The sequence below is a fragment of the Dromiciops gliroides genome, chromosome 1, assembly GCF_019393635.1.
Source record: "Dromiciops gliroides isolate mDroGli1 chromosome 1, mDroGli1.pri, whole genome shotgun sequence".
NCBI lineage: Eukaryota > Metazoa > Chordata > Mammalia > Microbiotheria > Microbiotheriidae > Dromiciops > Dromiciops gliroides.
In genome coordinates this window covers 89,399,182-89,425,176 of record NC_057861.1, presented here as the reverse complement: position 1 = coordinate 89,425,176, position 25,995 = coordinate 89,399,182, and the positions used below count along the sequence as shown (strand labels likewise).

The following is a 25,995-nucleotide window of genomic DNA, read 5'->3' as shown; positions in this document are numbered from 1 at the left end:
TTGCCTCAGTTTCCTTATCTGTCAAATGAGCTAGAGGAGTAAATGGCAAACCACTCCAATAGCTCTGCCAACAGGTTACAAAGAGTCTGACAGAACTGAAGAAAACAACTGAAAAGTTTCTTCCACAAATGATTTATTCACTTTCTGGATCAGCCCCCATCTATTCAGCACATTCTTGTGCCCTTCCTCTGTATTGTATCATCAATCTACCTTCACATAAAGTCATAATATATACAAGGGTTTTTTTAAACATATAAACATACATTCTCAAATCATTGTTTAAGTACAATTAATGAGAAAATAGCAACAACAACAACAACAACAAAACCAAACAGTTGGTATCATAGGCTTGAAAGCAATTTTGCAATTAAGAAAATTAGTGGGTCCAACAACAGTAAAATCATTGTCAAGTCAGCAGCTGTGCATAAAAGGCCACACAGAGAAAATTTCTCCCTAGTGTCTAAGCTATTCCCTGGCCATAAATTTGATGGCTTAGGAAACACCTGCATTATTCTGTGCTCTGGGGTCAACTCTAACCATCTTCTCCCTGAAAACCAAATTAATGATCTACCATCAGTGAGTAAGTATTCATTTTATACTCAGCCCTTGCAGAGTGGTGTAGTTAGAGACAGTCATTATGGGGTATAGATTGTATAGTGCTGAACCCAAGGTGAGAAGTCTTGGCTAAGCAACTAACCCACTGTATTGCCTTTGGCAAATCACTATGAAAGCTAGTTTGCCGTGGCAAGAAGAGCAATGGGCTTGGAGTTAAGGGATTCAAATATCAGCGTTCAAACTTATGCACCCATAATCAAGATGTGTCAACTCTCAGCATTTCCAATTTCTCATCTATAATATCAATACTTAAATTATTGTGGTAAAAACTGTTCCTGATCCAAAGTGCTAAAGAAATGTTACTTTTTTCTTACTTTCACAGAATTGGATATTTACAACTATAAGGGACCTTAGAAGCCACCTGGTAAAATGCCCTCATTTACTCAGAGATATTAAGTGACTTTCCCAAGGTCATGCAGCTAGTGAATTTCAGAGACAGAATCTGAACCTAGGGTCTTCTTGGTTCCAAGTCCACTCTATCTGCAATACCAAATTTCCTCTTTCTTCCTCTGAGCCCTAGTTTCTTCATCTGTAATGTTTCATCAAGGAAACACCCCATGTTTCTTGACAAAACAAAGGGGGAAATGTAAAGAATTGTGATTTGAGGTTTCTCTGACCCCATCTTTGGCTAAAATTAGAAGCCCTGGTGTGCACCCTGGCCAGTCTCAGGCACTGCCCCCTCCACTTCTATAAGGTGCTCCATCCATGGTGCTGCAGCTCACGTCATCACCTTGTGCCAACGCCTACGTGGGCCTGGCCAAATTATACTGATTGGAAGCCTGGTGTGGGCAGTCAGGTGACCTTCAGCATCCAAAATTTGGGGAGGCTGGCAGTTCTACAGCTGCCTGTTAATTCTGTCAATCAGGGCTGCCAGCCAATTAGCCTGGGGCTGTGTGTGTGTGTGTGTGTGTGTGTGTGTGTGGCCACCCTGTTTCCTGTGAGAGAGGGGGTTGCTAAGAGAGAGAAGGGAAGAAAAGGGGCACTCTGGCATGAGTGGTGAAGGAAGCAAGATACTGGAGTGCTGTACAGTGGGTTTCTCTTTGAAATTGCTGCTTTCTGGGGGGTGGTGAGTTGTGGATTGTATCTTTTTCCTTCTGCTATTCCCTTTTTTCTTTATCCCTAGTTCTATTAACCTTATTTGTGTTTTAAATTTGTTCTCATTAATAAACCCTGTTTTGTTTCTTAAAGAGACAGTTAATCTCCTTTCTTACCCCAATATTATGGCGAGTCACCTAATTAATACTCCCCAATTAAAATTTGGCCTCTACAGTAAAATGTGGGTGTTGGAATTAATTATCTCTTACTATAATTTTGTGAACCCCTTGAATTAACAGTTAAGAAAACTGAGACCCATAGGGGTAAAGTGATTTTAACAACAAGGGTAACAGAGAGGCAGATCTGGAACCCAGAGCTCTTGTTTCCAGTACAATGCTCTTTCCACTGTCATCTTTCTTTGTCCTTGACTATCTTCTACCTTTTTATCTGCAGGGAAGATGCAGAAATATTCTATATCATACTCATTTCCTTTGCTATCCCGAAATCTAATTGTCTTCTCCTTGATCAAAAGAGTTCTTCTCTCTCTACCCCTGCTCCACCCAGCATTATCCAAAAATTCTGCTCTAAGCTCCCACCCCATTGCCATCTCCTTCGTGATCAATAGCTTTCAATAGGCTTAGAATATTTAGGTTTTCATGAAACTCCAAACCCTGAAGGTTCTCTGAGAGCATATGGTATAGTCTATAAAGAGTGCTGGAGGGGCAGCTAGGTGGCACAATGGATGAAACACTGGCTCTGGAGTTCAAATCTGGCCTCAGGCATTTTCTAGCTATGTGACCCTGGGTAAGTCACTTAATGTCAACTGCCTTCAAAAAAAAAATAAAGTACTGGACTTGGAATTAGAAGATCTGAGTTTAAGTCTAAATTCTAATACTCTCCAGTGGTTTATCAGAAAATGATCTAGTCTCTCTAGGCATCAGTTTCCTCATCTGTAAATTGGGGATGATATTGCCTATAAAGCTGCTGAGATTACTTCCCATTATTTACCCTGCATATATGTTGCATGTATATGATAGTTTACATGTTGTCCTCTACATTAAAATGTGCGGTCTTTGGGGGCAGGGGCTGGCTTTTACCTTTCTCTGTATCCCCAGCATTTAGGACAGTGCCTGGAATATAGTAAGTGTTTAATAAATCTTGTTGGTCACGATGAGGATGATGCCACACAGGGCTGGTGTGAGGAAAAAACAACTTTCAATTGTTTCACAACTTCCTTGGTTGTCAAAAAGTTTTAGCAAGCTTATTATAATGTTAACTTATAAAAATATACTGAAAAAGAATCACAACAGGCTTAAAAAAAGAAATCAGAAAGTGTTATCTCCATAGGAGGCAACCTAGAGAACAAGAAATAAAATTAAATTACTAAGGGCGGCTAGGTGGCGCAGTAGATAGAGCACCGGCCCTGGATTCAGGAGTACCTGAGTTCAAATCCGGCCTTAGACACTTGACACTTACTAGCTGTGTGACCCTGGGCAAGTCACTTAACCCCCATTGCTCCGCCAAGAAAAAAAAAATATAAAATTACTAATAGGGAGGGACATAGAATACAATATTAAAGGAATTGAACTGATTTCTCCTAGAGAAAAGCAGACAATGGAGATGTAGTACAGGAAGGACAACCACTCAGTTCTCCCCCAATGCCTCCTCCTTCTTCAGCTCTCCACTGAATGGAGGTGACCCTGGAATCTTGACCACAATGTCTTACAGAGTATAAGCTCTAGCATTGTACGGGAAGGGTTCCAACATGGGCAGGAACGGGCCATGGATTGTCATCCAGTAAGCGGGTGGGCTAAGTTTGGAGAACTTCTTTTGAAAAAGAACCATACCTGGGTTCAAATCTCAGTTCTGTAAATAACAGAAGATGAAAGTGAGGCTCTTAAAAGTGAAGTTACTTGCCCAAGGTCATACAGCTTGTAAGGAGAAGAAGAACTAGCATGTGATTCTGTACCCCTAAAATCCAAATCCAGCATCCTTCCCCCCACAACTCTAGGTCAAAAAGTTAGTAGAAGAGCTGGAATTTGAATCCAAGTCTCCTGACTCGCTGTGCTGCTGGCCTGTACAAACACTTTTTTTTTTTTTTAGCAAAACAGGTTTGATCTAGTTGGCATCTAGAGGACTATTCCAGTCTTCATGACTGACATAGGGTAGCTACATAGTCTTCATGTGTTCTGGTCACAATCATAATTGAATTAACTGAAAGAAAAAAAAAGTTACATGACTGCAATCTGAACAAAACTCAAACTAAACTCACTGGCAGCTCTGCCAATCATAGGACACCAGAAGTGCAAGAGACCCCAGAAGCTGCCCAGACTAATCCACACCGGAACACTAGAGCTGTCCAACATGCTGCTGTGGCCTACAGCACTCCTAGGTGTGACCCCAATCAAATTAAAATCTACTTGGGAAAATTTCAATGAAGTAAATTAAAAATACAATAAAATATAGGTAATGTCACGTTTTAAAACTATGTCTATCTGTAGCCACAGGTCGAACCGTACCTGCTACAATTTAACATCTCTGCTCTACAATAGTTTTGAGAAGTCTCGCTCCAGCTTTTGCTCAAACATCTCTGGTGATCCTGGATTTGCTTTTTTTTTTTTTTTAATCAGTCCATTATATTGTTGTATAGTTTAGATCACTAAGAAAATGGGAAAAATCAGGTAACAGTGGAAAGGATGTTGAATTTGGAGCTAGAAGCCCTGAGTTCAAATACCTAGCTCTCTTTCTTATTACTTGTGTGACCAGGGACAATTCACAACATATCAAGTCTCAGCTGCCTCATGTAAAATAGGGGAATTAGACTGGACGGGCTTTTTCATCCTTTCCAAATCTATCAAGGAAAAAGCATTTATTGAGCACCTACTCTGTGTCACTTACTGTACTCGGCACTGGGGACACAAGGACAGAATCAAAATCTTTGCCATCAAGCAGCTTATATTCTAACAGAGAAGTCGATATTTACAGACACAGGTATGGATAGGTAGATAGATTATAGATAGATAGATAGATAGATAGATAGATAGATAGATAGATAGATAGATAGATAGATAGATAGATAGATAGATAGATAGATGATAGATAAGATAGATAGACTGATTAAATAGACAGGTAGATAGATGGTAGATAGGTTGATAGATTAGATATATAGAGATAGGTATGTAGATAGATTAGATTGATAGATAATAGATAGAGAGGTAGAGAGATAGAGATATCTATAGAGAAATATATACATGTATATGAGTATGTATATATATGTGTGTGTGTGTCTTTATACACATATTTCTTTTTTTATTTTATTTTTTTATGTATAAGGAATTTAATTTTTTCCGTTAACATGTAAAGATAGTTCTCAACTTTTGTTTATACAAGCTTTACAATTTCAGATTTTTCTCCCTCCTTCCCCTCCCTCCCCCCTCCCCTAGACAGTAGGTAATCTGATATAGGTTATATCTATATATCTCTATACATATACATATAGATATAGATATATACACACACATATATATATACACATAATAACATTAATCCTATTTCTGCATTAATCCTGTTACAAGAGAAAAAATCAGAGCAGTGATGCAAAACCTCAAAATAGAAAAAAAAAAACAACAGCACCCAAAACAAAAGAAATAATATGGTTCAATCAGCATCCATACTCCACAATTCTTTCTTTCTTTTTTTTTCTTGGATTTGGAGATCCTCTTCTATCATGAGTTCCCTGGAACTCTTCTGTACCATTGCATTGGTGAGAAGAATATAGTCCATCACAGTAGGTCAACACTCAATGTTGATGATACTGTATACACATATTTCTATATGTAAGTATATATATATATATACACATATATATATACATATATATATATACACACACATACACAGAGACACATACACATATATATGAGATACATACAAGAGAGGCTCAAAATAACTCATGAAGGGATGGCACTTGTGATGAGAGAGAACCAGGAGATGGAAAGTGGTAGATGAAGCCAGGGCTTCTGAAAGGGAGGAGTGATAAGGAAGAGACTTCCAGGTATGAGGGGTAAACAGAAAGATGATGGAGCATCATGTGTGGTTGTGTGTGAGGAACAGAAAGTAGACAGGTATGGCTAGAACATACAGTATATGGAAGGGAGAAATAGGTACAAAGCCAAGAAAGGAAAAACTTTAATGCCAAAAAGAGGAGTTTATATTTCATCCTATAAAAAATAGGGAACTTTTGGAGTTTATTGAATAAAAGGGTACCATGGTCAGACTCTCAGTTTAGAAAAGCGATCATTCTATAATCCTATGGAATCTCTCCCTGTGACATCTACCAACCAGAGGTTCTCTACTCAGGTGCCCAAAATAATGTGAGCTTCCTCTTCCACCTGACATCTCTTCAGATGTTCAGAAATAGCTAGCTATTATGTCTTTGCTTCTCCAAGTAAAACCACCCCAGTCCATTTAACCACTACTCATAATGTGGCAATAAAATGAAGCCAATATAAGCAGGGAGCAGACATTAAAGTGACACCCCAGTAGGCAGGTAAAGTCCAGGGTATAATCAGCTCCAGGTAAATTTGCCAGAAACTATCAGAGGCCCAACCTTAGCAAGCCTAAATGAGGGGCAGGATTAGTCCCTGATCTAAAAGAACTGCATTCCTAGGGAGGAAACTAAGGCAGAATCTGGACACAAGGAAAAAGTAAAACAGGGACCTAGTGACTAGAAACAGGGCCGATCAGTCAGTTGATAATCTTTTATTAGGCCCCTACTATGTGCTGGGGACTGTGCTAAGCTCCAGGGAAACAAAGACAAAGACAATTGTTGCCTTCAAGAAGCTTAAACTAATAGGAAGGCAATAGTCATGATGAAGGATGAATGATGAATAAAGGAATAAAAGATTAAACCTTTAAAAAAACCATTTCTTTATCAATTACTATATGTCAGACACTGTGTTGGTGATGATGATGTAATGAAGAAGATGATAGTAAAAACAGCCAATATTTATACATAGATAGGCAACATGGCAAAATCATGATTTTTTATACTTAAAAAAAAAGAACTGGCCTAGGGGCCAGGAAACCTAGAGTCAAGGCCTAGCCTTGTTCTTCCTACTAGCTAAGTGACCAGAGGTAAAGGATTTTAACTTTTATTTCATATGGTGAGGTAAGCATCTTATCAGCCTTAAAGTACTTCTGAAACTGGCACTTTTTTGTTAAGGATTAGATCAGTCTCTGATTTCTCTAATATCTAATATTATATCTAATATAAAACCTTTTTATGGCACTTTAAATAAAGTTTGTAAAGCACTCTGAGAGTATATAAAACAGCTAGGTGGTGTCCTGGATAGAGTGCCAGGCCTAGAATCAGGAAGACTTATCTTCATGAATTCAAGTCCAGCCTCAGTCACTTACTAGCTGTGTAACCCTAGCCAAGTCACTTAACCCTGTTTGCCTCAATTTCCTTATCTGTAAAATGACCTGGAGAAGGAAATGGCAAACCACTCCAGTACCTTTGCCAAGAATACTCCAAATGGAGTCACAAAGAGTTGGATAGAACAGAAATGAATGAGTAACAAAAATGAATATGTATATATATATATACATACATACATATATAATATAATGCATATATATGTGTGTGAATACATACATACACATATACATACACACACATATTCCCATTCTATGAGGAAGGAGCTATTTTATCCACATTTTACAGATGAGAAAACTGATGCTGGCACAGTTTAAGTGACTTGCCCAGGGATCCACACCTATTAATTGAATGAGGCTTGATTTGAACTCAAATTTTCCTAACAAGTAAAGCTCTTTTACCAACTGGGACAGCTAGATACCTACCTTATCAATGTAACTTTTGAAAACCCTACTTATTACTATTAATAATAAATAAAATATCAGCATTTATGTAGTTCTTTAAGGTTTATAAAACACTGTAAAAATACTATCTCATTTTATCCTCACAAAAACCCTGGGAAGTAGGTGTTATTAATATTTCCATTTTAAGAATGAAGAAATTAAGGCAGATAAAATTGGGTCACACAACTAAGTTTCTGATGCCAAATTTGAACTCAGGTCTTCCTGATTCCAGGTCTAGCAGTCTGTCTATAATGCTACCTAGCTACATTTTCTAAAATGGGAAAAAATGGAGAAAGAGCAATAAATCACCAAAATTCTGTAGCATTAAGATCACAAACTTTTAACTATATTGTCTCTTCTAACTCTCCAGATTGGGAGAGCTTTCCCTTATATCTCTTTCTTCCTCCACCCCAAATTCTAACCTTGCTTTTGATTTTCAAACTGATCCAATTTGTTGCTTCACACATGATGTCCAAAAAGCAGCCTAAGGAGAAGCCCGTCGTGGAAGGGGTTTTCTACGTGCTGAGAAATGTCTGATAAGTCTGAGAATATGTGGATAAGAGGTACCTATGAAGGGACCCAGAAACAACAATATCAAATATGTACCAGATGCTGAGGTCAGGTCGACCCCTTTGGGAGAGAACACACAATCTTGTTGAAAGTAGAAAAATGCCATAAGGAAATTGTTTTTTCACTTACTTCTTTCCCCCTCGTTGAAGAGGGCCTGGGAGCAAGCCAAAGATTTTTAATGGGAAAACACATGAGTTTATCTAGTCCAGTTCTCTGCATTTAGAGAGGAGAGAACTGAGGCCCATACAGGGGAAGTAACTTACCCAACGTCATACAAGGAGCAAATATGAACTGTGGGAACCATTTTAAGAAAGAGAGACAGACAGACAGACTGACAAAGACAGAAAGGAAGGCAGGAAAGAAGGAAAGAAGGAAGGGAGGGAGGGAGGAAAAGAAAGAAAGAAAGAAAGAAAGAAAGAAAGAAAGAAAGAAAGAAAGAAAGAAAGAAATAAAGAAAGAAAGAAAGAAAGTAAGATAGAAAGAAAGAAAGAAAGAATGAAAGAAAGAAAGAAAGAAAGTGAAAGAAGGAAGGAAGGAAGGTAGGAAGGAAGGAAGGAAGGAAGGAAGGAAGGAAGAAAGAAAGAAAGAAGGAAAGAAAGAAAGAAAGAAAGAAAGAAAGAAAGAAAGAAAGAAAGAAAGAAAGAAAGAAAGAAAGAAAGAAAGAAAGAAAGAAAGAAAGAAAGAAAGAAAGAAAGAAGAGAATTCATCCAAAGTCACACAGCTACTACTATAGGTATGGAGCTGCAAGAGTTCTACTTTCAGGTTTTGCAGTAGTGGGGAGAGGTTTGCCAAGGTCATTCAAGGAATTAAATATCCATTGTTCCTCATTTTACAAAAAAGGAAATTTTGCCTCAGAGAAGTGAAAGGACCCAACTAAACAGCATCAGGAATAATCTGAACCCAGCTAATCCTGACTCCAGTTTCAGCATCCTATCCATAGCATCATGCTAGTAAACGTCAAAGCTTGAGGATATGCAACCGGAGGTCTGAATCTAAATGAAGCATTTCTTCCATTCAGCACACTACCTCTCACTATGCCAAGCTGCCTCGAAAATGGGTTATGAGGTCACCCCACTGCAAGCAGCAGTTTCCTTTCAATGACACAGGGTCCACACAAACCACCCCTCACCCTGCTGCTAAAATATGTTTGAGGCATTGGTTTTCAAGGGTGTTTACAGCAAAGGACATTCTATCACTCTGTAGTCTTTGTGGTGGAAAACTTCCTAGAATTTTTGCCCATCCCCCTACCCCCCTCTAGGCGATCCCTTTAGGCAGCTTGCATGCCAAGATGAGACAGTAATTTTCTCTAGCTCTGGAATGCCCGAGGGCAGGAACCATACCTACAAATGTGCTCTGTGGGAGTAATTCCAGGCTGTCAGCATTCCACAAATAATAAATAAGACTAAATCAAAGGCCTGGAGTTATGCATCACCTTGGGATTTCCCTTAGTGATATGACCCTGAAGGAAGAGAGTTCAATTAGTTATCTGTGATTTTCTAGAATGAAGGAGAATTGGGCTCTGGGGTATGACTCTAGGCAAGTCACATTTTGTCTCCAGACCTCAGGTTCAATTACTATTATCTACTACTACTACTACTACCACCACCACCACCACCACTACTACTTGTTGTTTTTATTTTTATTAATATTACATTTATATCATGCTTTTCCCCTCTAGGATAAAATATAAATTCTATTAACTCTCATTCAAGGCCCTTGGGCTGGCTCCAAACAGTGTTTCCAGTCTTATTTCAAAACAAATCAACAAATTTAAATTTAAAAAATTAATTTTCCTATATGGTCAATGCCATATGCAAGGCTTAGGTGATACAAAGATGAAAAATAATACAGTTCTGGGCCTCAAGCTTATAAATGAGTAAAGGAGTAAGGCTTGATGGCAAATATCTGTAACACAAATCAAAATAAGAAAAGCAGGTCAGAGAAATGCATTTTGAGTTACAAGGGACCAAGCAGGCTACTTTAACTAGCTGTCTCCTTTTACAAATGAGGAAACTGAGATACACAGAATTTGGGTGATTTTTCCCAATGTTACAACAGATAATAAGTAAAAAAGGCTGGATTAGAACCTTGGTTCTCTGACTTCAAATCTGTCAGCTCTCTCACTATCCTATGCTATCCTGTCCTCTCTCTCTACACCTTTTACCCATAGTAAATGGCATAAATAGTAAATCCCCTCTGGGATCACTGCCTTGTAGTGGCGGAGGGGCTTATGTAGTTCAATGAACTAAGAGCTATGCCATGCAGGGTTACCAAAGATGGACAGGCCATAGTAGATAGTTCTGATAATAGGCAATTCACTGGAAAAGGAAATGGTAAACCTCTTCAGTATATTTACCAAGAAAACCCCATGGACAGTATTAAAATGATAAAAGAGATGACACCAGAAGATGAACCCTTCAGGCTGGAAGGCATTTTCCATACTACTGGGGAAGAGTGGAAAACAACTACAAGTAGCTCCAGTACTAATGAAGTGGCTGGGCCTAAGCCAAAAAGGAAGCTCAGCTGCGGTATCTGGTAACAAAAGGAAAGTCTGATATTGTAAAGATCAATATTGTATAAGAATCTGGACTAAAAGAGTTCTGAAGCAAGGTGGACTGTATGTGGTCAAATGAGAGATGGAAAGATTAATAAACATCAAGATCTCGATTGTCAGTAAGCTTAACTGGACCGGATGGGTGTATTTAATTTAGGGGATCCCTATATATACTATATATACTGTCCTGCTTCCTTTTGTACTCTAAGGCCAAACTCACCTTTGTTTCCTACTTTATCATTGCAATCCTCTATCATGAATGTGACATCTTTTTTTTGGTGTTATTTCTAAAAGATATTGTAGGTCCAGGGGCAGCTAGGTGGTGCAGTGAATAAAGCACTGGTCCTGGATTCAAGAGGACCTGAGTTCAAATCCGGCCCCAGATACTTGGCACTTACTAGCTGTGTGACCTTGGGCAAGTCACTTAACCCCCATTGCCCCACAAAAAAACAAACAAACAAAGATACTGTAGGTCCTCATAGAACAGATCAAATTTGGCCTCTTTGGCATCAATAGTTGGAGCATAGACTTGCATTGCTATAATGTTGAACAGTTTACCTTGGAGTCTGTTGTTTTTGAGATTATACTCCAATGTTGCTTCTCATACCCTATGACTTTATCACTTTGAGGACTACTCCATCTAAGGGATTTCTAAATTTGAGAAAAGATACAAATGACTATCATCATGACTACCAAAGAATCCCTCCTGCCCAACTCCACAAATAATACTTTATGATGTTGCAGGAAATTATCCTGTATGATTACATGATAAATGATGGAAGGAGTAGAACTCCAAATTGCCAATTCAAATAAACATTATTAAGTACTTTAAAAAAAAAAGAAGAGGTGGCAAGAATATACAGAAAAGTACACAAAAAGATCATAACATCACTGATAACCATGATGGTGTGGTTGTTGATCTAGGACCAGACTTCCTGGAGAATGAAGTCAAGTGGGTCTTAGAAAGCATTGCTAACAATAAAGCTAGTGGAGTTGATGGAATTCCAGATGAGCTATTTAACATTCTAATATATGATGCTGTTAAAGTGCTGTACTCAATATGCCAGCAAATTTGAAAAATTCAACAGTGGCCAATGAATTGGAAAAGTTACATCTCAATTCTAAAGAAGGACGATGCGAAGGAATGTTCAAATTACTGAACAATTGCACTCATTTTACACACCAACAAGGTTATGCTTAAGATTCTGCAAGCTAAGCGTTAGCAATATGTAAACTGAGAATTACCAAAAGAGCAGGGTAGTTTTCAAAGAAACAGAGGAACTAGAGACCAAATTGCTGACATTTGCTGGAATTTGGAGAAAACAAGAGAATTCCAGAAAAACATATACTTCTGCTTCATTGACTATACTAAAACCTTTGACTATATGGATCACAACATGTGTTAAGTCCTCAGAGATGAAAGTACCAGATCATCTTCTCTCATGAGGAACCTGTATGAGGACCAAGAAGTAGCAGTTAGAACTGAACATGAAACAACTGATTTTATGGTTGGAGAAAAAAAACACAAGGCTGTATATTGTCCCCTTATTTATTAAACTTATACTCAGAGTACATCAAGGGAAACGCCAGGCTGAATGAATCATAAAGTTGGAATTAAGGTTCCTGAGAAAAATATAAATAATCTCAGATATGCAGACCATACTACTCTGATGGCAGAAAGTGAAGAAGAATTAAGAAACCTTTTGATGAGGGTAAAAGAGGAAAGTATATAACAAAAAAGGAAAATAATAAATGTTGGAGAAGCTGTGGAAAAATTGGAACACTTATACATTGTTGATGGAGCTGTGAAATGATTATGGAAAGCAGTTTGGAACTATGCCCAGGGGGCTATGGGGCTGTGCATGCCCTGTGGCCTAGTAATATCACTATTATGTCTTCATCCCAAAGAGATCATAAAAAAGGTAAAAAGGACCTACATGTACAAAAATATTTATAGTCGCTATTTTTCATGGTGGCAAATAACTGGACATTGAGGGGATGCCCATCAATTGGGAAATGCTGTGATATATGAATGTAATGCATTACTATTGTGCTGTAAGAAATGATGAGCAGGAGTAGTTCAGAGAAACCTGGAAGGATTTACATGAACTTATGCTAAGTGAGATGAGCGGAACCAGTAGGACACTGTATGCAGTATCAACAACTGTGTGATGATCAACTGTGATAGACTTAACTCTTCTCAGCAATACAATGGTCCAAGATAATTCCAAAGGACTCATGATGGAAGATGCTCTCCACATTCAGAAGAAAGAACTGTGGAAACTGGATGCACATTGAACCATACTGTTTCTACTTTTGTTTTTGTTTTTGTCTTTTTATTTTTCGAGGTTTTTCCCTTTTGTTTTGATTCTTCTTTCACAACATGACTAAGGCAGAAGTATGTTTAGTGTGATTGTACATATATAACCTATATCAGATTTCTTGCTGTCTTGGGGAGGGGGAAGGGAAGGGAGGGGAGGGAGAAAAATTTTGAAATAGTAATCTTACAGAAACAAATGTTGAAAACTGTCTCTGCATATAACTGGAAAATAATAAAATACTTTCATGATTAAAAAAAGAGGACAATATAAAACCTGGCTTGAAGTGTTATGTCTCTTTAAGACTTTTCAGACTTTCAGACACATTTTCAGCCTTTAAAGGTCAGTATTTTCTCCCCACTTGTGTAATTTCTCATATTTTATATATTTATGATGGGAAAAAGAAATATCTTATGATCCAAAATGGGGTGGGGGAAAGAAAAGATAGTATTCATACAATATATACTGTATAGAAAGCACTATGCCAACTGCTTTTCAATTATTATATCATTTGATTCTCACAATAACCTCATGAGGTACGTGCTGTTATCCACATTTTACATATGAGGAAACTCAGGCAAACAGAGTTTTCTTTAATGATTTTCCCAGAGTCACACAGCTAGTAAGTATCTGAAGCTGCATTTGAACTCATGTCTTCCAGACTTCAGGCCCAGTACTCTATCCACTACACCACCTAGCAACCAAAAATATAAATACAGATATCTAGATTTCAATCCTTCCCCCTACAATTTTTCCACCATTCTATTCTAATTTGTCATTAAAGGATTTTTATTTGTGTTGCCAAGAAGTAGTTTTCAGAGCTGTAAAGACAAGTTGACCCCATTCCTGAATCATGTAGCTGAGCAAAGGCTGGAAATGAGGCAGAGGTGGCTGACATTCACTCTAAGTTCCCAAAGGCAAAGAAAAGGAACTTAGTAAATTTAGCTCAGTTAGCTCTATCTTAAGAGTAAGTATGGGGGCAGCTAGATGGTGCAGTGGATAAAGCACTGGCCCTGGATTCAGAAGTACCTGAGTTCAAGTCCAGCCTCAGACACTTGGCACTTACTAGCTGTGTGACCCTGGGCAAGTCACTTGACCCCAATTGCCTCGCCAAAAAAAAAAAAAAAAGCATAAGTATGCCTTTTATTTATTAAGGAAATAGAAGAAATAATCAACATGTAGCAGTGAAATATTTCCAGAGGCAAAATTGCTTATATGAATTAAATAAAGTTATTCTTGAGGCACTGATGACATATAAATCTTGTTTGTTTGTTTTAACTTTTCAAAGTACTTTGATATCTATTGTCCACTTGATCCTCATAAGAACCCCCTGAGGTAAATAAGACAGAAATTATTATCCCCATGTAACAGATAACTTGCTGAGGGTCACACTGGCAGTATGTGTCAGAGACAGGATTTGAATGAAGTTTTCCTGAATCTGAAGGCAGCTCTATAGCTAGCTACTAGAGCATTTCTCAGCCCCCGGTTAGCTTTCTAAGGTAGAAATAGGTGCCAATCTATGTTGGTAGAGGAAGCCACCTTATCCCATATTTCCTATACCAGTGAAATGACAGGTCTAGAACACACACAAATACACACACACATGTGCAAGCAATGCCAAACAAGGCCATCCAGAGTGGGTAATTTGCATAACGTCACATAATGGATTAGTGCAAAAACAAGTATCAGCAACTAGGTGGTACAGTAGATAGAGCACTGGTTTTGGAGTCAGGAAAACCTGAGTTCAAATCCAGCCTCAGACACTTACTAGCACTGTATTCTTGGGCAGGTCACTTCACCTTTGTCTGACTATAAGGGTAATAATAGGACATATATCCCAGCATTACTGTGAGGATATTTGTTTAGGAGTTAGCACACATAATAAGTACTTAATAAATGCTTGTTTCCTTCCTACCATCTTGCTCCTTCCATCATACCATGGTGCCTCTGTAATTCAAAAATGCTCAAATCACCCCTTTTTATATCTGTTACAGTACTATGCATAGTGGTTTGACCAGGATCACTGCAGTTTATGGAATCCTGACACCAGACAGTATCATTCATTCTCCACCAGCTGCTCTCCTTGGACTGGTCTTTACCATGATCATCACCCTACAAGATCAGATCATGTTTGGTACTCACACCTCATCAGTACCCTCTTCCCCTTTCACTGGAGGGCTGAAGGGCAAAGTAAGTGGCTCCTGCCCAAGTCTCCATTCAAAGAGGGCTCCCAGACCAACTGGGTACCTACTCCCCAATTTTTGCAGCTTCCCTTTATGTGTTGCCTTTCCCTCATTAGACTGTAATCTCCTTGAAGTTAGGGACTGTCTTTCTTAATTGTGTCCCCAATACTTAATATAGTGCTGGGCAAATAGTAGGTGCTGAATAAATGCTTATTGACTACTAACAGGGAATGTCTGCAGGCGGGATGATAGGCTGAAATGCATCTTAAAAATAATAAGCCAGATCCTTCTGTCTTCTAACATCTCCTGACGTCTATCCAAGCTCATGTTTGTTGCTTCTATCCACTATCTATCCATCTCATCCTCTGTTGTCCCCTTTTCCTTTTGCCTTCAATCTGTCTTCTCATTATGTGACCAAAGTACTTAAACTTCAGCTTTGGTATTTGACTGAATATGGATAGTTAGTATCCAGTAAATAGTCTGAGTTAATTTCTTCAAGCTCTAGATCTAAAAGGGATCTCAGGTCTATCTAGTGCAACCTCCTAATTTTACAAAGGAGGCACCTGAGGCCCAGGGAGGATAGCTGACTTGTATAAATGTCAATAAACTAGCCTATGGCTCCACTTACTATGCCTGTGTGTGTCTGACCAGGCCAAAAACTTCTTCCTTAACCACCACTTCCACATAAAAACTGTTTCTCCTTATAGGAATTTAGGCATTTTTAGTGCAGGGGCTCTCTTTTTTTGATAGTTATATCACCAGGGCTTACCACAAATTATCATGCAACTATGCTATGCTTTTTTTAAAATTCATTCATTCGTATCAAGAACCCACATCCCTATCACCAATATTGTTTGCCCCCTTATGTTCTGAATAACATAATATTTGACCTTATCCTTCCTTTACAACATCAGCTGGCTTTTATAGCATATCATCTGTAATAGAGAGATGAACCAACAGGCTGTGGGGCAAAGGACCCTGGATTTGAGTCAAAACATATGAATTTGAATTTCATCTCTGCTACTTATGACCTTCCTGACCTTGCACAAGCCTCCTTCTCTTTAGCCGTAGGTTCCTCATTTGTTATAAAGGAGAAAGGGGGTTAGATTAGATCAGAAGTTTTTAGCCCAAGGCTCATGCAATTGTTTTGTTTTTTAATTAATATATTTATCTGTATTTCAATATAATTGGTTTCCTCTATAATCCTCTGCATTTTATTTATACCCTAGAAAACATTACTTTATTCCATAAGCTCCACCAGACTACCAAAGGGATCTAAGCACCAAAAATATAAAATAAAATAAAAAGTCCTGATATGGAAGATCTCTAAGCTTATTCTCAACTCCAAATACTATGCTGATCCTCAGTTCTTCCTCCCTCTATGTAATAAATCTAGCACTTGATGGACCTATCTGGCAAGACCGTCAAGATATGAAAGCTTCCCTCATACCTATAGATAATTCCATGATACACCTCACTGAAGAGAAGGAGGCAAGTGCAAACAGGATGCTTTCTCTGTCACTTTCCTCCTATTCTTTTCTCTTTTTCTAGGCCCTCCTAATATTGCCCTGTAAGCCCTCAGCAGCAGTCAGCCATCCCTTCCTCAGGACTCATCCCTCTCCTGCACTATTACAATGGCTCCTACAGAGGTATATCTGACTTGAATCTCTCCTTTCTCCTTCCCATCATGCTATGTTCCTGCTCATAAAGCCTAGTAGTTTTGTATTTATTGTAGGATCCTACAAAATCCTCTTTTAAGGTCTTTTAAAGCCTTTCACAACCTGGCTCTAACTTCCCATTCAGTCAGTGACTGAAAAAAAGCATTTATTAAGTGCAGAGGCTACTGACACATTCTTGGAATATACTCCATTATTACTTCCACCATGTAGAACCCTTGGCTTCCTTCAAAGCACAATTTAAATGCCACCACATACGGAAGACTTTTTTCCAGAAGCCTCAGTAGAGGCTGGTATGCCCTATTTCCAAATTACTTTGTATTTACATTGTTTATACCTGTAGATATGGGGGCAGCTAGGTGGCACAGTGGATAGAAAACTGGACCTGAGGGCAGCTAGATGGCGCAGTGGATAAAGCACTAGCCCTGGTTTCAGGAGGACCTGAATTCAAATCTGGCTTCAGACACTTGACACTAGCTGTGTCACCCTGGGCAAGTCACTTAACCCTCACTACAAAAAAAATAAAATAAAATAAAAAAAGAAAGAAGAAAACTGGCCCTGAAGTTGGGAGGACCTGGGTTCAAATCTCACCTCAGGCACTTAGTAGCTGTGTGGGCAAGTCAAAGCCCAACTGCCCTAAACATCTGGGGCCATCTCCAGTTGTCCTGATATGTATCATATATCTTTCCACTGGACCCAGATGGCTCTGGAGGAGGAAATGAAGTTGGTGACCTCGCACAGCCCTCTCTCACTTAAATCCTATTCACTGCAAGTCATGACATCACCTGATGTCATGATCTTCTTCGAGAATGAAGGACAAACAACAGCTTATAGGTATAAATGGTGTTTCCCCTGATAGAATACATACTCTTTGAGGCAGGGACTGTTTCATTTTTGTCTTTATATCTCTGGTGCCTACCACATAGTAGATCCTCGATAAATGCAATGCTTGTTGACTTTTTATTGCTCAGGTGAGCAGAGAGGGGCTCTAGGGAGGGCAAGGATAAAAGAGAGAGCAATGCTGTTTCCCATACTCCCTCCTTCTGCAAGTATCCCTGGAACTATAAAAATAAATCTTTCTCAAAGGGCACAGGAAAGATACTGCTTAACTTACTTCTTCCTGGCTTTCAGGGAACTAGATATATAAAGAACCCTAGTGCCTAGGGAGCCTATCAATAGGCAAAGAAAACCTGAGCAGGGGGATCTCAGTCATATATACTGACTTCATGGAAGCATAGATTTGCAACTGGAAGGGATTTTAGAAGCCACTGAGTCCAGCATTTCATTTGTAGGTGAGGAAACAGGCACAGAGAAGTTAAGTGACTTTTCCAGGGTCACATAGCTAATGTGATATGATGTGATGTGAAATTTGAACCCATTTCTTCCAGTCTTCAGTTCTAGTGTCCTATTCATGGTGTACACTGTCTTTTTCTACTCCAACAACTTCTTGACATAACAACTGAACTAAGCCTCTACAGATCTGCACGATATAGCTGAAAGGATAATAGATTTGGAGTCAGAGGACCTAGTTCAGCTCCTAATTCTGTAATTTGCTACCTCTGTGACTCTGGGTCATTTTGCACTTCTGGATCAGTTTCCTCCTTTGAAAAATAATCAACTTGGACTAAACAACCTCCATCTATGATTCTAAGAAGAGATTTAAAGAATTAGAAAACAGTTCTTATCTTTCAAAACACACACGTGTGCATGCACACACACACACACACACACACACACACACACACACACACACCATTCTTCTTGCTACTATCCAAGAAATCCCCAACAGTAGCCCTTTGGTACAACACCAAACCTCCAGCAAACCCCAATGACAATAGATTAAATGGTCACTGAGGGTACGCCTGCCATGGTTATCCAGGTTACCACAATTAGTCATCAATGATCAAACTCAGGATTTGAATCTAGACTTGTGCTGACTCCACCCCCTCCAAAAAATAGTCACCTGCTGGCCCACATGTTACTTGTCAGTAGACTATAAGCTCCTTAAGGCAGGGGCTGTTTACTCTCTAACATGTTCCCTGGCACATAGAAGGTGATTAATAAATACTTGTTGAATTGGCTTGGTTTTGACTCCATGGAACACCATCACCCCTCCTCCCCCAGGAGAAGATGATCATATGAAATTTCATCACCAGGATGACTGACTCATGTTTTGTTGCTCGATTCCTTCTCAACCTCCCCTTGGTAGCCTCTCTCCTTTGATTGGAGGGCCAGAGGACAGAACATTAAACTCCTCCTAGAGCCCATGCTTTATAAGGGACTCACAGTCTTCTAGGTAATTTCCATTTTCCATCTGCAGCTTTGCTTGGCTTCAACGACAGAGAACAGCATTTCCCACCCCTCCCATGGGTACCCATGGACACACCCCTCTTCCTTTTCAGCTTCATTTTATGTTTTCTTCCCTCATTAGATTGTAAGCTCCTTCTCGAGGGTAGGGACTGTCTCTATTTCTTGTTTATATCACTGGTGTTTAACATAGTACATGACACATGCTTAATACATGTTTGTGGAACTGTATGTACACCGATACCATCTCTTGACATACAATAGATCTGTGAAGTAATCCATGATCATCCTCAGTGATAATAATACCTGACATTTATATAATGCTTTACGGTTTGTAAAATATCTTACACAAATTATCTAATTTTATCTTCACAGTAACCCATTGTGTCACTTGCTATTATTGTGTCCATAAAATGGACAAATGAGGAAAAGTGAAGTTCAGAAAGGTTAAGTAATATACCCAGGGTCAGCTAGCAAGTGTTTTAGGCATGATTCAAAATCAGATCATCCTCTCTCTAAGTCCAGTGCTCTATATATTTCGCCAGGTTATTCTCTCCACCAGTGAAGATTGCAACAAGTCCATGACTTCTCATCTTGTGAGATCCTTGTCTGTTTTCCCATAGCCCTTCCATTGAATGTCTACCTGAAGTAAAAGCCAGAAGGCTTTTTCTATTAATGCCCCACTACAAGGAATCTTGTCCTCACAGTCTACTATGAGTTTCCACTGAGGGGAAACCAATAGTATCACTGGACTGATTATCCATAAGTTGTCAAACACTGCAATCCTAGCCTAGATCCTATATAGAATCCCATTTCTGGAAGAGATCTTCCCTAATCAGGTATTAGAAAATCAACACAATGTAACCAGAACAGGGACATTAAAGCTGTTTCCAGTGGTTCCATCTGATCTAGGGCAGAGGTGGAGGGTATGGGTGGTACTACTTCCCCATAGCTGTCTTCTAGACTGCCATGCCATACTTCAAGGGACTCCATTTATCTTTGGCTTAGGACACCTTTTTTTCAGCATTTTGTCTCTGTCTGCCTTCATTAGACTATGAACTTCTTGAGAGAAGGGGCTGGGTTTTTTGTTTATTTGTTTGTTTGTTTGTTTTATCCCCAGTACTTAGCACAGTTCCTGGCACAGAGTAGATACTAAATAAATATTTGTTCATCTGACTTCCTCTCCCCCATTTCCATCCCTCCAACCAGCCTTCTATGATATGTTGTGGGCTAGACTCTCTGAAGAAGCAGGTAAACTCTTGTCCTGGTGTGACTGTATCCAACCAAGGCAGATAGTGCTCTCTATAGGTTACCCCCCACCAAAAACACAAACTCCTAGATAACCAGAATTACTAGTTACTAACCTGCAAAATACGGTTAGGTAAGCATAGACACAAAACAAAATGGGAATCAGGAGGTAATCCTGAAGGGTACATTGTGGAGCATGAAGGGACCATAGAGATCTGGTCCAAACCTTTCTTTTTGGTAGCCAGGGAGAAAAAGTAATTTGCTCAGAAATACTTGGAACGTTACTCACTTACTCTTGCTACAAATCCCTCATAAAATCAGAGTCAACTTTTTTTTTTTAAATGATTTGTTAGCGAGAACATTTTGCTTTTATGGGGCCTCACTGCTTGAAATGTTCAAGGGTTTTGCAGATGTCTCATGAATCTTCACTATAGCTTTCTGGGGTAAGCTGGGACTTGTAAGGATGATTGCTTACATTTAGAACACAAGGAGAAAATGGAACTAAAGGAGGCCAAGAAACTCCTCTATGGTCACACAAGAACCAGACAGGTTTGACTTGAAAAAGAGACATCAGAAAAGGGGATAGGAGAAACATGGCCATTGTCTTTAAATATGGTAAAAGTAGTAAAGCAGAATGACTTTGTTATTACTGGTCCCAGAGGACAAAACTAAGACCAAGGGCTACAAATTATAGGAAGAAGCCATTTGGCATAAAGGAAAAAGTATCATACTTTGTATCCAGAAGCAATGATTCAAGTTTCAGATTGGTCAGTATCAGGCTAGCCTTGAGCACGTCATTTTAACTCGATGAGCTTCAGTTTCTTTGCCTGCAAAATTGGGACATTACTACTAATAATAACTGTCATTCACATAGCATCTTAAAGTTGGAAAATTGCTTTGCCTAAATTTTACAGATAAGGAAATTGAGATACATGGAGATTAAGTGACTTGCATATGGTCATCCTTGTTATATCAGGGGCAGGATTTAAAGCCAGGTCTTCCTGACATCAAGTACAGCACACTATCTATTTTATCTGACTACATCTCTCATAGGATTGTTGTAATTATAGATGCTATAAATTGTATATTACTATTATTATTATTATCATCACCAATTATCATCATCAATATTATTATTATTACTACAGAGGAACAGATTTTAACTCAATATAATAAACATATTCCTAATAACACTATTCAACAATAGAGATTTTAAAGCAAATTTTGAATGACTTCAGAGAGAATTTATGTGTTAAGCAGAGGTTGGGGTAGATGCCTTCCTGAACACTCTGACAGCTCTGAGATTCTATGATTCTAGAAGTCAGTAGAGAAAGAAAAAAAGAACAAAGTCAATTCTTTAACTCTCAGGTTTATGTGGGGTATAGCTGCTCTCACAAACACCTGAGGAAAAAATAAAGAGATCCATACCAGGAAAGAGTATATGCCTCAAATGATGATGGTTATCAGGGAGGTAAGCAGCTTAGAGAGAGAGAATAAAGAGAATTCCAAAATGAAGGGTAAATCTTCACAGAAACTGTGGGCTTATTTCTAGTCCCTGTCTATCAATGCCAACAGCCTGGTGAATAGAGATATAATTTAATTTATAGACTCATAGAATGTTAGAGTAAGAAGCGACCTAAAAGACATCATCCTTTATTAAACAGATGAAAAAACTGAGTCTCAAAGAGAGTGTCACACACAAGGTCACACAATGAATTAGTGGTACAACCTGAGTTAGAATCCAGGTTTTCTTAACCCCCTTTCTAGCGATCTTTCTCTTGCACTATGCTGTTTCCCATGAATCTAAATGTAGAAAGATATGAAAGTGCTTCAGATTTTTCCAAGTAAGATTATTGAGGAAACAATTTTTCTTACAAATTAAACTGATCTCTTGGATATAGGATTTTGATATGCCTCCTGGATCATGGATTAAATAAAAGAGAAAGTTAAGAGAAAAAAATACAAGGATTGGAAAAATTGTTAAATTATAATTATAGCTTTCAAACATTTATTATAATATTTAGAAATGGAAGGCATTTTGAAGATTATCTAGTCTAACCAACCTTCTCATATTACAGATGGAGATTCTGAGGTCTACAGAGGAGAGGGGACATGGTCAAGGTCAAAAAAAGGTAGTAAGGTACAGAGCAAGTCTTCTACTCCAGTTTCTGAAACTCAGAATACAATCACTACCAGCTTTACCACAGGTCCTTTAAATATCATAAAATATACATTTGATAAAAAGTGACAGCTTTTCTAAGACAGCCACTTGGGGAAAATGAGCATCTGTATTTTTGGAAAAAGAGGTCATTTCTGCTCTTTTTCATTTTGCTTCAGTGAATGACCCAAAATATTCCTTAAGAGTTCAAAAATGTTCTTTAGGCTGACTATATACTGAGAGTAGGGGGAAAAACACACAAGATCCATCTTTAAACTGGCTCCTATTGGCATGAGCTCTCCCCAGATGATCACAAAATAAATAGACAGCAAATAAGTTAGCATAGAGTTAGAGAACAACATAGGCTTAAATTTTTATTCTGCTCTTTACTACCTGTATGACCTTGACAGGCCACTTCACCTCATTGGGCCTCAGTTTCTTTATTTGTAAAACAAAAGGATTCAACTACATGGCCATTAAGTTCCACTAGAGGTCTAAACAAATGACTCAAAAATCCCTTTAACTCAACTCTCTAACTACCAGGAATTATTTTTCACAAACTAGTTTCAGTGCTATATTGTAGGTAAGTCCAAAGAGCTTAACCTTTCATTAATTGTTTATAGAAACAATTTTTTATTCATTCTGATAAGATCTCTGTATTTGCCCATCACATATCACAAAAAGCCAAAGACAAGTTCCAAGCATAACTTGGTAACTTCAAATTTCTACTATCTTTAAATATATGAGCTATTTAACAATTCCATTATTTTAAGAATGCAGTTTTTTGTTGTGTTCAAGATATGACTATAAGAGACCCTTGGGTCCAGGAAAAGCTTATATGTCTCCATTAGATAGACATTCATACTGTCTTCCAACAGTAGCTTTATATAGGTGTAACCCTTTAAAAATGGAAGAAAGCACAAGTTATATACAGGGAAATTCACTTAGAGTTTAGTACAGTGTGCAGTGTCCTGCACATAGTGTGTGCTTAATAAGTAATTTTTGAAATGAATTATGCCAAAGAACTTTCACACCCAAAGCATCTATCTAATTATATCTATGTTGCACTGACCAAAGATGCACGGGATGTAGAAATAAAGAAAAATAACCCTTTCATTGAAGCTCTTCTCTGGCAACAGACATTGTAAATAGTCCATTCTGGTGCACAACCAACATGGGTATCACTATACTTTGCCATACCACTTGATGCCAATAGAAGCAGAAACCCAGAATCTGGACAAGAACAATGCCTCCCTAACTAGCTAAAGTGACATTTGTCTATCTCTTTTCATCAGGAAGAAAATTTGTCAATAACTGGAGCCCTTTATATTAAGATTCCAGTTGTCATTATGGCCAGGTACAACCCTATCTGTGTTGTGAATAATAATGGGGGGGGGTAAAGGGGTAGAGGAGGATGGAGAAGGCAAGCAAGAGGGTTTGGCTGCTGACGTCTATTTTTTCTTCTACTGCAAAAAAAATACTTGTTATGCCCGTAACTCCTTTCACTCACGAAGCCTCCCTGTGGTCACTGCATAGGAAATAGTTCCCCACTTGCCCTCAACTTCTGGGCCAACCCAATTATCTATCTCAATCAAAGTCTACATAACAACAACAACAAAAAAAAAAATCCATGGGTGTCCCTACGTGGCTTGTGGGGATTTATCACTTCCCCATCGACTCTGACAGGTCTGCAGTGGAACTCTATCCCCCACCCCCTACACACGCGCGCACGCACACACACACACACACACACACACACACACACACACTCCCCTCTACATCATTGAGTTTGACCTCTGTATATACTGATCAAGTTGAATTTCCCTCTCCGATTCCCCCACCCCCAAATACCAAATAACCTATTTGCCCCAGATTTCATCTGAACAGAATGTGAGCTCCTACACTGTGAGGAACATGAGTGAATTGAGGACTCCAGAGTGGAAGGGGATACCAAGCTGACACTAGACTAGCGCCTTTGGATTTCCCATGATGGTCCCCAGCTCTCTCAGCCTCCCTCCAAGACTTCAGGAGCGAGAACAGTTTCTCTTACATTTAGCACATGGGAGGTTTCTCAGATCCTCCCCAGCAATCTCCCCAAGAGTAGGTAGGATGGTGAGGAAGGGAAAGAAGATCAGGTGAAACGTTAAAAATTAAAATTTAAAAAAAATTAAAAGAAGCACTGAGTCTACATTCCAGCAAAATTGTGGAAAAAACGATTCAACTCTCCAATAGGCTAGAATAATCAGCATCGAACCTGAGGAGAGAGTTGGCAATCAAGGAAAAGACCCAGCTCCCGCGCTCTCTCACCTGGGTTGGAGCGTCCCTCTGCAGTGCACCTCTGTCAACTCTTCCAGCCACCTGGCGCACTCTCCCTCCTCTGTCCTCTCTCCCTTTTTCTAGCAAAAAGGCTTCGGCCGCGTGTATCACAAAAGGGAGGAAGGAAGGGATCCTAGGGAGGCCCGGGGAAGAAGAGGCAAGCAGCGGGCAGACTGCAGTCCGAGGCAGCGGTGAGCTCCTGAGGCTCTGTCCCCACCGCCGCCACCGCCGGGGGAGGAGAGAGAGGAGGAGCGCGGAGGATGCTGGCGGTACTGATGTGGTTGCTATGGTTATCAAACTCAGCAGCTGCACCCTCTCGGCGCAACAGCTGCTCCGGCCCGGACTCCAGTCACAGCGCCGAACTGTGGCGCGAGAGGCAGGGAAATTAACCCTCCAAACCCCCTTCCTTCCTCCCCACACCTCCCCGCCCCGAACAACAATAACAATAATAATAAGCGCACGCGCTCTCCCTTTCCTCTGCCAAGCTCACCTCTTGCGCTTCCTAGCCTTGCTTTCCCCGTTCTCTTCCTCCTCCTCGCTCTCCTCCAAGGAGACACAGCTGCCGCTCGCAGCCAGCAGCCCGCAGCCGGCTCCTCGGACTGCCTCGGAGCTGGAATGCTGGGATCCGTGCCGCGGGTTGCAGATCGCGGGCTCTGGGCTCCCGCCTCTCGGCCGGTTTGGCTAGGCAGGATGAAAGTCCCTACAAGCCCTGATGCGTTGGAGCGAGGGAGGTTGGGGACTGGGGAGGAGGGGGGAGTAGGAGAGGGAATCAGCCTTTGCCACAGCCGCCTTGGGCAGGGGAAAGAAGCTGTCGCAAGAGGGAACCAGAGAGGGGTGGCACTGGGACAGGAGCCAGAGGCAAAAACCCCAGCAACTGGGCAGAGGGAAGGGAAGCGGGAGGCTGGCAGGCTCCCCCCAAGCCAGAACACCTTCTGGCTGCCCTGTGCAGTGCAAAATTTTCCTCTACTTGCAATCGAATGCTGCCCCGTCCTCCGGAGCATGCTCAGTTCCCTACTTCTAGAGCCGCCTAGGAGCTGAAGTGCACAGATTCTACTCAGCTGAGTTGTTTATTGAATTTCCACCAGCAGCAACCCCTCATGATTTGCCTCTATGGCTCAAAGGAGAAGGTTGGAGA

The 25,995-nt window shown here is 39.7% G+C and overlaps 1 protein-coding gene across 6 annotated transcripts in view; it reads right to left on the bottom strand.

Annotated features, from left to right (window-relative positions):
- The window catches only part of FAM135B (family with sequence similarity 135 member B), a 493,118-nt gene extending 467,336 nt beyond the window's left edge, over positions 1–25,782 (bottom strand). For 2 of the 6 annotated variants that reach the window (XM_043969533.1, XM_043969541.1), the window contains exon 1: positions 25,351–25,782. The gene's annotated coding sequence lies outside the window, so the exon portion shown is untranslated. Of the gene's footprint in view, positions 1–24,851; positions 25,149–25,350 lie in introns of those variants that run through there. The other 4 variants (XM_043969526.1, XM_043969549.1, XR_006353509.1 and 1 more) reach the window with 3 other exon arrangements.
- Positions 25,783–25,995: the final 213 nt, after the last annotated feature.